This window comes from Coregonus clupeaformis, unplaced genomic scaffold (assembly GCF_020615455.1).
Source record: "Coregonus clupeaformis isolate EN_2021a unplaced genomic scaffold, ASM2061545v1 scaf3592, whole genome shotgun sequence".
Taxonomy (NCBI): domain Eukaryota; kingdom Metazoa; phylum Chordata; class Actinopteri; order Salmoniformes; family Salmonidae; genus Coregonus; species Coregonus clupeaformis.
In genome coordinates this window covers 30,001-43,116 of record NW_025537046.1, presented here as the reverse complement: position 1 = coordinate 43,116, position 13,116 = coordinate 30,001, and the positions used below count along the sequence as shown (strand labels likewise).

The window sequence follows — 13,116 nt, the reverse complement described above, 5'->3', positions numbered from 1 at the left end:
TGTGTGTGTGTGTATGTATATGTGTGTGTGTATATATATATATATATATATATATATATATATATATATATATATATATATATATATATATATATATATATATATATATATATACTCTTTTGTGATGTCACGAGAGGCTGTGTCCTGGAGGGACGTTACATCCCTGAGGTGGCTGCAGACCCCAGACGAGCTATGGCTCCATCTGCTGGTATGGTCGGGAACTCCACCCCTCTATGCCAATCTTCCCACGCAGCTGAAACAAATGAGGAGCTGATGAGCTGAAGGTTTGGGGAAGGGAAGAGACACAGTCTCGACCTGGGCTCTCTGGAGGACAAGAGTGCCTGCCACGTCCACTTCCATGAGGAAATATAAGGATTTGGAGATACTTACCTTTGGGAAATACTCACCTTTGGATATATGCACCTGTGGGAATACGTAACGTGGGACATTTGGAAGGACGTTTTGCTGGGTTGGCCACTAGCTGCAACGTGGACTACAGTAAGGCTGGGGAAAAGTTATCTGAGCGAGTGAGAATTATGATTCTGGATGTGGAAGAGACATCCTGAACTGTTAACCCTTAAAGAGCCAACAAGAGAACAGAATTTTGTTATATTTTCGTTAATTTCCCAAGACCTATAATAGAATCCTTGTTTTGTTTGAACCTTGTCTCCTTGCACTACTTGAGCAATCCGCTGAAAGCTGTGTAGCCTCTCGTGACGTCACAGATGGTGAGAATACAGGCACGCTCAGCGTTTAATAGTGCATGTCAGAGGAGGATACCGAAGGTTTGATCCAGTTTTCCAAGTTGGCGTAGGCTCGCGACTGAAATGGAGGACATATTGAAAGCCCTTGTTGCTGGCCAGCAAGCCCAGATGCAAGCAAACGTGGCTCTCTTGGAGGAGCAAAAGAAAGCCAACCTTCTGAAGGCAGAGGAATTGCAGATTGCAGAGACAGAGGGTGGTCCAAAATACCCGCCCAATAAAGGCAAGTGACTTTATATCTAAGATGGAGCTCACCGATGACATTGAGGCATACCTGCATGCATTTGAGGCCACGGCCACTAGGGAAGCCTGGCCCAAGCAACAGTGGGTTGGTCTGTTAGCCCCCTTTTCTAACCGGGAATTAAGCTGAATGCTGTCCGGGGACCTGGGCTCTGACCAGGTTACCTGACTATGATGCCCTGAAGTCTGAGATCCTCGCAGATATGGACTCACAAGTTTGGTATGGCCCAGCGCTTTCACAGCTGGACCTTCCAACCAGACCAACCTCCTCGGCGCAGATGCATGAACTTGTCCGAATCGCAAGAAAATGGCTGATCCGCAGAGGAATACAGCAGGCGGTGGTGGAGGCGTTGTGGTGAATTCGTTCCAGCCCTGCCTTATGAGGCAAACGTTCATCAGTCAACAGGCCCTGACCACGGCTGATCTGACCGGAAGCTGTCAAAGTACCAGGCCACAGCGGAGATGCTGAATGCTTCCCGAAAAAGACCCCAGGAGTGCGGCCCCACCACAAATGGGAAGAACCCGTCCAAAGGACCCAAGGTCTCGAACCCAGCCACGTCAGGACTTATCCCGGCTCAGGGCCAGAAACCAGGCGGGTCCAAAAAGAGTATACCAGGAGGGGAACTTCGGCTATGTTACCGGTGTGGGAGATGGGACATATCTCCTGGCAGTGTGAACCAGCGAGGAACCTATGCCCACTCAGAGTCCTCCAGCTCAGCACCCACACACCGTTTTGCCTCGCTCTTGGGAGTCGAGATGGCGGCCCAGATCGACCCCCCCACCTGCCCGGTAACTGTGAAATCACCAAGATGTGGAGGCCTTACTGGATTCTGGTAGCGCCACTTTCCTGGTGCGTAAGGATTTGTTGGGCCCCAACGTGTCTGACCCGGGGGAAAGTCCTCCAGTTTCCTGTGTCCATGGGGACACCAGAGAATACCCTATTACTGAACTTACAATGACCAGCACACGGGGAACCATACACACGACGGCGTTTGATTCCCTCCCCGTCCCTGTCCTAATTGGACGAGACTGCCCAGCCTTTTACCCACTCTGGAGAGAGTCTCGAGAGAGGATAACCAGTACCTCGAAACGGAGAGGCAAGACTCATCCTGGGAAGGCTCCGGTGCAATCCTCAATTACTCACTCCCGCCCGGGCTCTGATGGTGGCGGTGCTGCCAAACCACGCACACAGAGACGGAGCTACAGAATCTGGACAAAGAAACTGTCTGGTCTGAAGGGGACCGCTGAGAGGTATCGTTTGTTAAAAGCAACAGTTAGACATGAAGACAGAAGAGTTAGATATCCTCCAGGCTAAACTCCAACAGAGCTCCTTCCATAAGCAACAGGAGGAGCTGGAGAGGCTGCGAGACCTCGAGATTGTGAGAGACCCTGCGCAGTAGTAAGGAGGTCAGGAAGAAGGCAGAGGAGGAAGTACAAGGTGTTGGAGAACAAGATGGAATGCGGAGGCAGAGAGAGAAGGAACTGAAAGCTGCTCAACAGAAGCTAAACTCTGCTAAAACCAAGGCTGATGCGTTCAGTAAAGAAACTCAAGGAGAGACAACAGGAGGCTGAGTCCCTGGTCCTAGAGGTGGAGGATTGAAGAGAGAGCAGGCTGGCAAGCACCACGGCAATGCGGACGCCCTCTCGGCGTGATGCCTTCTTCACTGCCTTTACCCGCCGTCGGTCCCGAGGAGGGGATGTGTGATGTCACGAGAGGCTGTGTCCTGGAGGGACGTTACATCCCCCTGAGGTGGCTGCAGACCCAGACAGCTATGGCTCCATCTGCTGGTATGGTCGGGAACTCCACCCCTCTATGGCCAATCTTCCCACGCAGCTGAAACAAATGAGGCTGATGAGCTGAAGGTTTGGGGAAGGGAAGAGACACAGTCTCCAGCCTGGAGCTCTCTGGAGGACAAGAGTGCTGCACGTCCACTTCCATGAGGAATATAAGGATTTGGAGATACTTACCTTTTGGGAAATACTCACCTTTGGATATATGCACCTGTGGGAATGTGTGGGACATTTGGAAGGACGTTTTGCTGGGTTGGCCACTAGCTGCAACGTGGACTACAGTAAGGCTGGGGAAGTTATCTGAGCGAGTGAGGAATTATGATTCCTGGATGTGGAAGAGACATCCCTGAACTGTCTAACCCTTAAAGAGCCACAAGAGAACAGAATTTTGTTATATTTTAGTTAATTTCCCAAGAAGCCTATAATAAAATCCTTGTTTTGTTTGAACCTTGTCTCCTTGCACTACTTGAGCAATCCCGCTGAAAGCTGTGTAGCCTCTCGTGACGTCACAATATATATATATATATATATAGATATATATAGATATATATAGATATATATATATATATATAGATATATATATACACACACACACAGTTGAAGTCGGAAGTTTACTTACACCTTAGCCAAATACATTTAAACTCAGTTTTTCACAATTCCTGACATTTAATCCTAGTAAAAATTCCCTGTTTTAGGTCAGTTAGGATCACCACTTTATTTTAAGAATGTGAAATGTCAGAATAATAGTAGCGAGAATGATTTATTTCAGCTTTTATTTATTTCATCACATTCCCAGTGGGTCAGAAGTTTACATACACTCAATTATTATTTGGTAGCATTGCCTTTCAATTGTTTAACTTGGGTCAAATGTTTCGGGTACCTTCCACAAGCTTCCCACAATAAGTTGGGTGAATTTTTGGCCCCATTCCTCCTGACAGAGCTGGTGTAACTGAGTCAGGTTTGTAGGCCTCCTTGCTCGCTACATGCTTTTTCAGTTCTGCCCACAAATGTTCTATAGGATTGAGGTCAGGGGCTTTGTGATGGCCACTCCAATACCTTGACTTTGTTGTCCTTAAGCCATTTTGCCACAACTTTGGAAGTATGCTTGGGTCATTGTCCATTTGGAAGACCAATTTGCGACCAAGCTTTAACTTCCTGACTGATGTCTTGAGATGTTGCTTCAATATATCCACATAATTGTCCTTCCTCATGATGCCATCTATTTTGTGAAGTGCACCAGTCCCTCCTGCAGCAAAGCACCCCCACAGCATGATGCTGCCACCCTGTGCTTTATGGTTGGGATGGTGTTCTACGGCTTGCAAGTCCCCCATTTTTCCTCCAAACATAACGATGGTCATTATGGCCAAACAGTTCTATTTTTGTTTCATCAGACCAGAGGACATTTCTCCAAAAACTACGATATTTGTCCCCATGTGCAGTTGCAAACCATAGTCTTGCTTTTTTATGGCGGTTTTGGAACAGTGGCTTCTTCCTTGCTGAGCGGCCTTTCAGGTTATGTCGATATAGGACTCGTTTACTGTGGATATAGATACTTTTGTACCTGTTTCCTCCAGCATCTTCACAAGGTCCTTTGCTGTTGTTCTGGGATTGATTTTGCACTTTTCGCTCCAAAGTACGTTCATCTCTAGGAGACAGAACACGTCACCTTCCTGAGCGGTATGACGGCTGCGTGGTCCCATGGTGTTTATACTTGCGTACTAGTGTTTGTACAGATGAACGTGGTACCTTCAGGCGTTTGGAAATTGCTCCCAATAATGAACCAGACTTGTGGAGGTCTACAATCTTTTTTTCTGATGTCTTGGCTGATTTCTTTTGATTTTCCCATGATGTCAAGCAAAGAGGCACTGAGTTTGAAGGTAGGCCTTGAAATACATCCACAGGTACACCTCCAATTGACTCAAATTATGTCAATTAGCCTATCAGAAGCTTCTAAAGCCATGACATCATTTTCTGGAATTTTCCAAGCTGTTAAAAGACACAGTCAACTTAGTGTATGTAAACTTCTGACCCACTGGAATTGTGATACAGTGAATTATAAGTGAAATAATCTGTCTGTAAACAATTGTTGGAAAAATTACTTGTGTCATGCACAAAGTAGATGTCCTAACCGACTTGCAAAAACGATAGTTTCTTAACAAGACATTTGTGGAGTGGTTGAAAAACGAGTTTTAATGACTCCAACCTAAGTTTATGTAAACTTCTGACTTCAACTGTATACATACACACACACACAGTACCAGTCAAAAGTTTGGACACACCTACTCATTCAAGGGTTTTTCTTTATTTTTACTATTTTCTACATTGTAGAATAATAGTGATGGAGTTCTTGAAATGTTCCGTATTGACTGACCTTTATGTCTTAAAGTAATGACTGTCGTTTCTCTTTGCTTATTTGAGCTGTTTTTGCCATAATATTACCAAATAGGGCTATCTTCTGTATACCCCCCTACCTTGTCACAACACAACTGATTGGCTCAAATGCATTAAGAAGGAAAGAAATTCCACAAATTAACTTTTAAGAAGACACTCCTGTTAATTGAAATGCATTCCAGGTGACTACCTCATGAAGCTGGTTGAGAGAATGCCAAGAGTGTGCAAAGCTGTCATCAAGGCAAAGGGTGGCTATTGGAAGAATCTCAAATATAACATTTATTTTGATTTGTTTAACAATTATTTGGTAACTACATGATTCAATGTGTTATTTCATAGTTTTGATGTCTTCACTATTATTCTACAATGTAAAAAAATAGTCAAAATAAATAATAATCACTCTGTCAATTAGGTTAGGATTGTGGAGTAACTACAATGTTGTTGATCCATTTTCAGTCTTCTCCTATCACAGCCATTCATCTCTGTAACTGTTTTAAAGTCACTATTGGCCTAATGGTGAAATCCCTGAGCAGTTTCCTTCCTCTCCGGCAACTGAGTTAGGAACGACTCCTGTATCTTTGAAGTGACCGGGTGTATTGATACCCTATCCAAAGTGTAATTAATAACTTCACCATGCTCAAAGGGATATTCAATATCTGCTTTTTTATTTATTTTTACCAATCTACCAATAGGTGCCCTTTTTTGCGAGGCATTGGAAAACCTCCCTGGTCTTTGTACTTGAATCGGTTTTTGAAATTCACTGTTCAAATGAGGGACCTTACAATTATCTGTATGTGTGGGGTACAGAGATGAGGTAGTCATTCAAAAATCATGTTACACACTATTATTATGCATATTTGTACTCCTGAAGTTGTTTAGGCTTGCTATAACAAAGGGTTTGAATAATTATTGACTCAAGACATTTCAGCATTTCATTTTTAATTAATTAAAAAAAAAAAATGTGTGTAGCCAGTGACCGATTATATGAATTTAATCAATTTAAAATTCAGGCTGTAACAACAAAATGTGGAAAAAGTCAAGCGGTGTGAATACTTTTTGAAGGCACTGTACATGTCATCACAAGATGCCCAGCGCTTCAAGCCTCCTCCTCCAACCTCTCTCGCTCTCTCCCCACCCGCAAAATTTCAGTTGCATCTCGCACCCTACACTTACTTGTCTTTCCAGCACGCATGTAACCAACTCACTGAGCTATAGCTTTCCCGCTCCATAGCAAGCTGCTGTATATGCACTGCATGATTGGTGAAGGAATTTAATGTCGTGCTAAATGTTTACTGAACAAAAATATAAACGCATCATGCAACAATTTCAACGATTTTACTGAGTTACAGTTCATATAAGGAAATCAGTCAATTGAAATAAATTCATTAGGCGCAGCCATGGGTGGGCTTGGGTGGGCTTGGGAGGGCACTGGGGAGCCAGGCCCAGCCAATCAAAATACGTTTTTCCCCACGAAAGGGCTTTATTACAGACAGGAATACTCCTCCGTTTCATCAGCTGTCTGGGTGGCTGGTCTCAGACGATCCCGCAGGTGAAGAAGCCGAATGTGGAGGTCCGTGGCTGGTATGGTTATACGTGGTCTGCGGTTGTGAGGCCGGTTGGACGTACTGCCAAATTCTCTAAAACGACGGAGGCGGCTTATGGTAGAGAAATGAACATTGAATTTTGTGGCAACAGATCTGGTGGACATTACTGCAGTCAGCATGCCAATTGTACACTCCCTCAAAACTTGAGACATCTGTGGCATTGTGTTGTGTGACAAAACTGCACATTTTAGTGGCCATTTACTGTCCCGAGCACATGGTGCACCTGTGTAATGAGCATGCTGTTTAATCAAGTTCTTGATATGCCACACCTGTCAGGTGGATGGATTATCTTGGCAAAGGAGGATGCTCACTAATAGGGATGTAAACAAATTTGTTCATAACATTTCTGGGATCTTTTATTTCAGCTAATGATACATGGGACCAACACTTTACATGTTTAGTTTAGATTTTTGTTAATTATATATATATTTTTTATATATATAAAAATAAAAAATAAATCAGAGCTTAAAAAAGAACAGAAAGTAACAATATTAACTGGTACTTTTTTGGGTTCGAACCGGTTCAGAACTTTATTTAGCTGCTCAGAACAGTGGAACGGAACAAAAAAGATTATGGTTCAACTCCTGCTGTTGACTGTTACTGTTAGATGTGATTTGATATTACTGTTAGTTATAGATGTGGTTGATATTACTGTTGGTAGTGTTAGATGTGGTTGAGGACTCTGTAGTTGCAGCATTCCCAGTCATAACAGATCAAGGCTGTTTTCTGCTCTGATGGACAGACAACCCAGGCTATAGGTCCTCCTCCTCCACTGTGCTCTGTGGGGAGGCTGTAAGGAAGGACAAGGAGAGAGGGAAAGCTGCCATGCTTTGTCATGATTTATTAGTAGAGTTCTTTACAATGGCCTTGAGATGCCTCTGCTGCCTCTCTAGCTCGCACGTTCTATCTCACACAGGTGTACACACACCTCCTTGTCCTGCTACCTAATGCATCCTGGTCAGTGTGAGATTTCCAAAAAAGTGACAAGCAGATGACACCCTGGCTTTTCAAAGACCTGACTGTATAGATAGACTAGAGAAGGTTTTAATCATAAAGCTCTACAATGACAGTGCTAAGGCCTTGAATAATACAGGACAGAGAAAGAGGGAGGGAGAACTAGAAGCAATGGGGTGCCGGCCGGGCGGCAGCCCCCCTCCAGCCCTGAAACTAGACTAGAGGAGTAACTCTTCTACTGCACATTCTCCTAGAACCCCAGAGCATTCTGGAACACCGCCAGCCTGTTACAGACAATAAGTCATTATGCATATGACCGAGAGATCCGGGCTGTCATCCCTGTATGTCACCCAATCCAGGAGCCTGAGGCCCATTCCTAGTAATATCATCAGTTTCTTCCTCTGTTTCACAGAGCTGGACAAACAAACACCCCGACATCAATCTAGAGAAATAAGCCAGTAAGGGTTTGGATATGGATCTATTTACTTCTGTATGTTGTTCATTGAATTGGTACTTTACACAGCTGTTTATTATTAATATGACCTCCCGCCTCACCTCTGCCAACCAAAACAAAACCGCAGCAACAAGCCGCTGGGACATTTATCTCCTAGTGAGAATGATAAAGTCGAAACTGTAATCTGACGGTTGAGGCCGGGGGGCGGTCAGACATGGACTCCCTTCCTCCTCCCTCCCTTCATCCCAGGAAGTGAACTCAGTGGGAGGAAGATAGTGGTAGAACAGGGGAGGTATCTCAGTGGGAGTGGAGGATCAGGGGAGCTTTCCCTCAGATCTGAGGGTTGAACTTGGCCTTGGCTTCACACTCCTTCACACCTTTTCTTTCCTGCCTGATCTATTTGATCTTGACTAGGGTTTAGTAATCGCTAATCCCGGGCCGTACTGAGCCGAGATGGGACAGGTATCTCCGCTCTGCAGTGCTCTTCATGCCTGAGCGAGTCTCTCCTGGGCCAGGGAGGCCGAACCCAGCATCACACCACCAGGCAGATTAATAGGTTCTTAACAATGTTCACGCAACACTCTCCCCAGACAAAGAGAGGGCTTGAATGTTAAATCCACCTCTGGATTTCAAGCAATCAATGGAAAAGGGTTTGCAAAGAACCAAAAAGTACAAAGAGACCAAAGCGCTGTGACAATGTACAACTGTTTACATTCTTTTTAGTATTGCTCCAATTTGAAAGTGAGTTGGTAATCTGGGATCAAGTGAAGACGATGACAACATTTTGAAAACCCTGTGTAAAAAGCTGTGTAGATCCAAATCAATTTGAAATACTGAGCTGGTATGCTTTTTTAGTTTTGCTGTATGTTGAAGGCACAATGTTTGTGGACTGTTTCAGCAATACAATCTCAGATAGGCTTCCAACTAATGACTCACATTCATGTGTGTGTCTATGTAACAGAGGGGTCTCCCCCAGATCGCCAGGGCTTCAGCAGCAGACCCAGCACCAGCCCCTTGAAGAGCCCCTGTACCTCCAAACTGAGTGACAGTACCCTAGGAGCCACGTTTGTCCGCTGGCAGGAGGATGCCATACCCTGGTGAGCCACACCTGCACAGACAGGCTCCTTTCACATGTTGTGGGCCTCTACGGTGTTAGGTTTTTATCGCTTGTTTGTACATGATAACTGTGGTTTCTTTTTTAGTTTTTTCTGTATAAGGTTGATTTGATCTCTCGCTCTCTCTCGCTCTATCCCCCTCCTCGCTCTCTGTGTGATGTAGTTCTCTAGTCCTGGAGGATGTGGAGAAACAGAGTACGTGTGAGCTGGAGGCAGATGCTGTGGCTGCAGACATCCTCAACCGTCTGGAGATAGAGAGTAAGGACAACAAACTTGAACACCTTTTTCTTGTCATAGATCAGTCAGCCAGTCAGGCAGACACGGTCGGCACACAAGGAGAGCCTGAGGGAGGGGATGGCTACTGACTCACTCCTGCTCTGACTATGTAACACAGATGAGTGATGGTGGCTTTTCGACAGCAGTGGTTGCATCTCAAATGGCACCCTATTCCCTATAGTGCACTACTTTTGACTAGAGCCCTAAAGGAGCCCTATAAAGGCAATAGGGTGCCATTTGGGACGCAGCCTATGTGACACAGATGAGAGACAGAGGCCTTCTCCAGATCAAACGGTGTCTGTCTCTCACCCCACTGCCAGGCTCCGGCTCTTCAGCACATTGGAGCATGAGATCAGTGACCATCCGGCCCAAAACAAACACTGTCCACTCACCCTATCTGTCTGCCTTCTGTCTGGAGAGAGGGGAGAGAGAATTAGAAACAGAAGGATGTAGGGTGGAAGAGCAGATTGAACTGAGAACTTCAAGCAAAAGAGAACACAGTGTTTAGAACATGCAGAGCCATGTATGAATGTTCATTCATTGCTGGAATGTGTTCCAATTTCTCAATTCAGAATGAACTATTTTTACAGACTTCCTGCTATTGCTGATACATACTAGGAACAGAAGAAACAAAGTGATTGCATTTTTGGATGTGTTTTAGATGAGCTGTGCTCAGAATATGGAGTGTTTGCAACGGACACACACACACAATTATCTGTAAAAGGTAGAAAGGGGGGGCACACCAGGGCAGTCCGCATATGTGGTCTTGGCACGTAGATTTCCCATCTGCCCCAAAAACGGATATACAAACTCTCAGTTGAAAAGGAAATGGTTGAAGAATGATTCTATGATTTTGAGTTTGTGCCCAGTTCTGAGTGGTTGGCTCTTGATCTTAAACTTTGCTTTGTGTGAGTAGGGCTGGCACAATTATTGTATAATCGTGTAACTGACAATTATGGACAATAACCATCAACTCAAAAATGTATTGTCTTAATACATTTATTTTAGGAGAAGGGGTATATTCACTTTATATTAAAGTAGATATAATTTACCCAAACACAGTTTTTCATTTTTACATCAAGTGGGTAAAGTTGGTAATCACTTTACGAGCAGAACGGCACGGTCTAAAGAAGCTTTATTTCCAAAGGTTCTAAGCAGTCAAAACCATTCGTTTTTTTTAAACAGGGTTGTCTCCAAACCTGTGTTGTATTCATATGTTGTAGATCATTTTCTAAGATGCATTATGATGCATGACAAGCTCAAAATATATAGACTCAACAGAAAGAGAAATGTCCTCTCACTGTCAACTGCGTTTATTTTGAGCAAACCTAACGTGTAAATATTTGTATGAACATAACAAGATTCAACAACTGAGACATAAACTGAACAAGTTCCACAGACATGTGACTAACAGAAATTGAAAAATGTGTCCCTGAACAAAGGGGGGGTCAAAATCAAAAGTAACAGTCAGTATCTGGTGTGGCCACCAGCTGCATTAAGTACTGCAGTGCATCTCCTCCTCATGGACTGCACCAGATTTGCCAGTTCTTGCTGTGAGATGTTACCCCACACTTCCACCAAGGCACCTGCAAGTTCCCGGACATTTCTGGGGGGGAATGGCCCTAGCCCTCACCCTCCGATCCAACAGGTCCCAGACGTGCTCAATGGGATTGAGATCTGGTCTCTTCGCTGACCATGGCAGAACACTGACATTCCTGTCTTGCAGGAAATCATGCACAGAACGAGCAGCATGGCTGGTGGCATTGTCATGCTAGAGGGTCATGTCAGGATGAGCCTGCATGAAGGGTACCACATGAGGGAGGAGGATGTCTTCCCTGTAACTCACAGCGTTGAGATTGCCTGCAATGACAACAAGCTCAGTCTGATGATGCTGTGACACACCGCTCCAGACCATGATGGACCCTCCACCTCCAAATCACTCCAGAGAACAGGCCTCGGCGTAACGCTCATTCCTTCGACAATAAACGCGAATCCGACCATCACCCCTGGTGAGACAAAACCGCGACTTGTCAGTGAAGAGCACTTTTTGCCAGTCCTGTCTTGTCCAGCGACGGTGGGTTTGTGCCCATAGGCGATGTTGTTGCCGGTGATGTCTGGTGAGGACCTGCCTTACAACAGGCCTACAAGCCCTCAGTCCATCCTCTCTCAGCCTATTGCGGACAGTCTGAGCACTGATGGAGGGATTGTGCGTTCCTGGTGTAACTCGGGCAGTTGTTGTTGCCATCCTGTACCTGTCCCGAAGGTGTGATGTTCGGATGTACCGATCCTGTGCAGGTGTTGTTACACGTGGTCTGCCACTGCGAGGAAGATCAGCTATCCGTCCTGTCTCCCTGTAGCGCTGTCTTAGGCGTCTGACAGTACGGACATTGCAATTTATTGCCCTGGCAACATCTGCAGTCCTCATGCCTCCTTGCAGCATGCCTAAGGCACGTTCACGCAGATGAGCAGGGACCCTGGGCATCTTTCTTTTGGTGTTTTTCAGTCAGTAGAAAGGCCTCTTTTAGTGTCCTAAGTTTTCATAACTGTGACCTTAATTGCCTACCATCTTTGAGCTGTTAGTGTCTTAACGACCGTTCCACAGGTGCATGTTCATTAATTGTTTATGGTTCATTGAACAATTATGGGAAACTGTGTTTAAACCCTTTACAATGAAGATCTGTGAAGTTATTTGGATTCTTACGAATTATCTTTGAAACACAGGGTCCTGAAAAAGGGACGTTTATTTTTTTGCTGAGTTTATATACATTACCAGTCAAAAGTTTGGAAACACCTACTCATTCAATGGTTTTTCTTTATTTTTACTATTTTTTACATTTTAGAATAATAGTGAAGACATCAAAACTATGAAATAACACATATGGAATCATGTAGTAACCAAACAAGTGTTAAACAAATCAAAATATATATTTTATATTTGAGATTCTTCAAATAGCCACCCTTTGCCTTGATGACAGCTTTGCACACTCTTGGCATTCTCTCAACCAGCTTCATGAGGTAATCACCTGGAATGCATTCAAATTAACAGGTGTTCCTTCTTTAAAGTTAATTTGTGGAATGGTTTGTCAATCAGTTGTGTTGTGACAAGGTAGGGGGGTATACAGAACATAGCCCTATTTGGTAAAAAAAAAAAAAAGTCCATATTATGGCAAGAACAGCTCAAATAAGCAAAGAGAAACGACAGTCCATCATTACTTTAAGACAAGAAGGTCAGTCAATAAGGAACATTTCAAGAACTTTGAGAGTTTATTCAAGTGCAGTCACAAAACCCATCAAGCACTATGATGAAACTGGCTCTCATGAGGACAGCCACAGGAATGGAAGACCCAGAGTAATCCGTGCTGCAGAGGATAAGTTCATTAGAGTTTTTTGGTTACTACATGATTCCCTATGTTATTTCATAGTTTTTATATCTTCACTATATTATTCTACAATGTAAAAAATAAAGAAAAACCCTTATGAGTAGGTGTATCCAAACTTTTGTCTGGTACTGTGTGTATGTATGTGTATGT

The 13,116-nt window shown here is 44.2% G+C and overlaps 1 pseudogene; it reads left to right on the top strand.

Annotated features, from left to right (window-relative positions):
• The first annotated feature begins 9,156 nt into the window (after positions 1-9,156).
• The window catches only part of LOC123490261, a 25,063-nt pseudogene continuing 21,103 nt past the window's right edge, over positions 9,157-13,116 (top strand).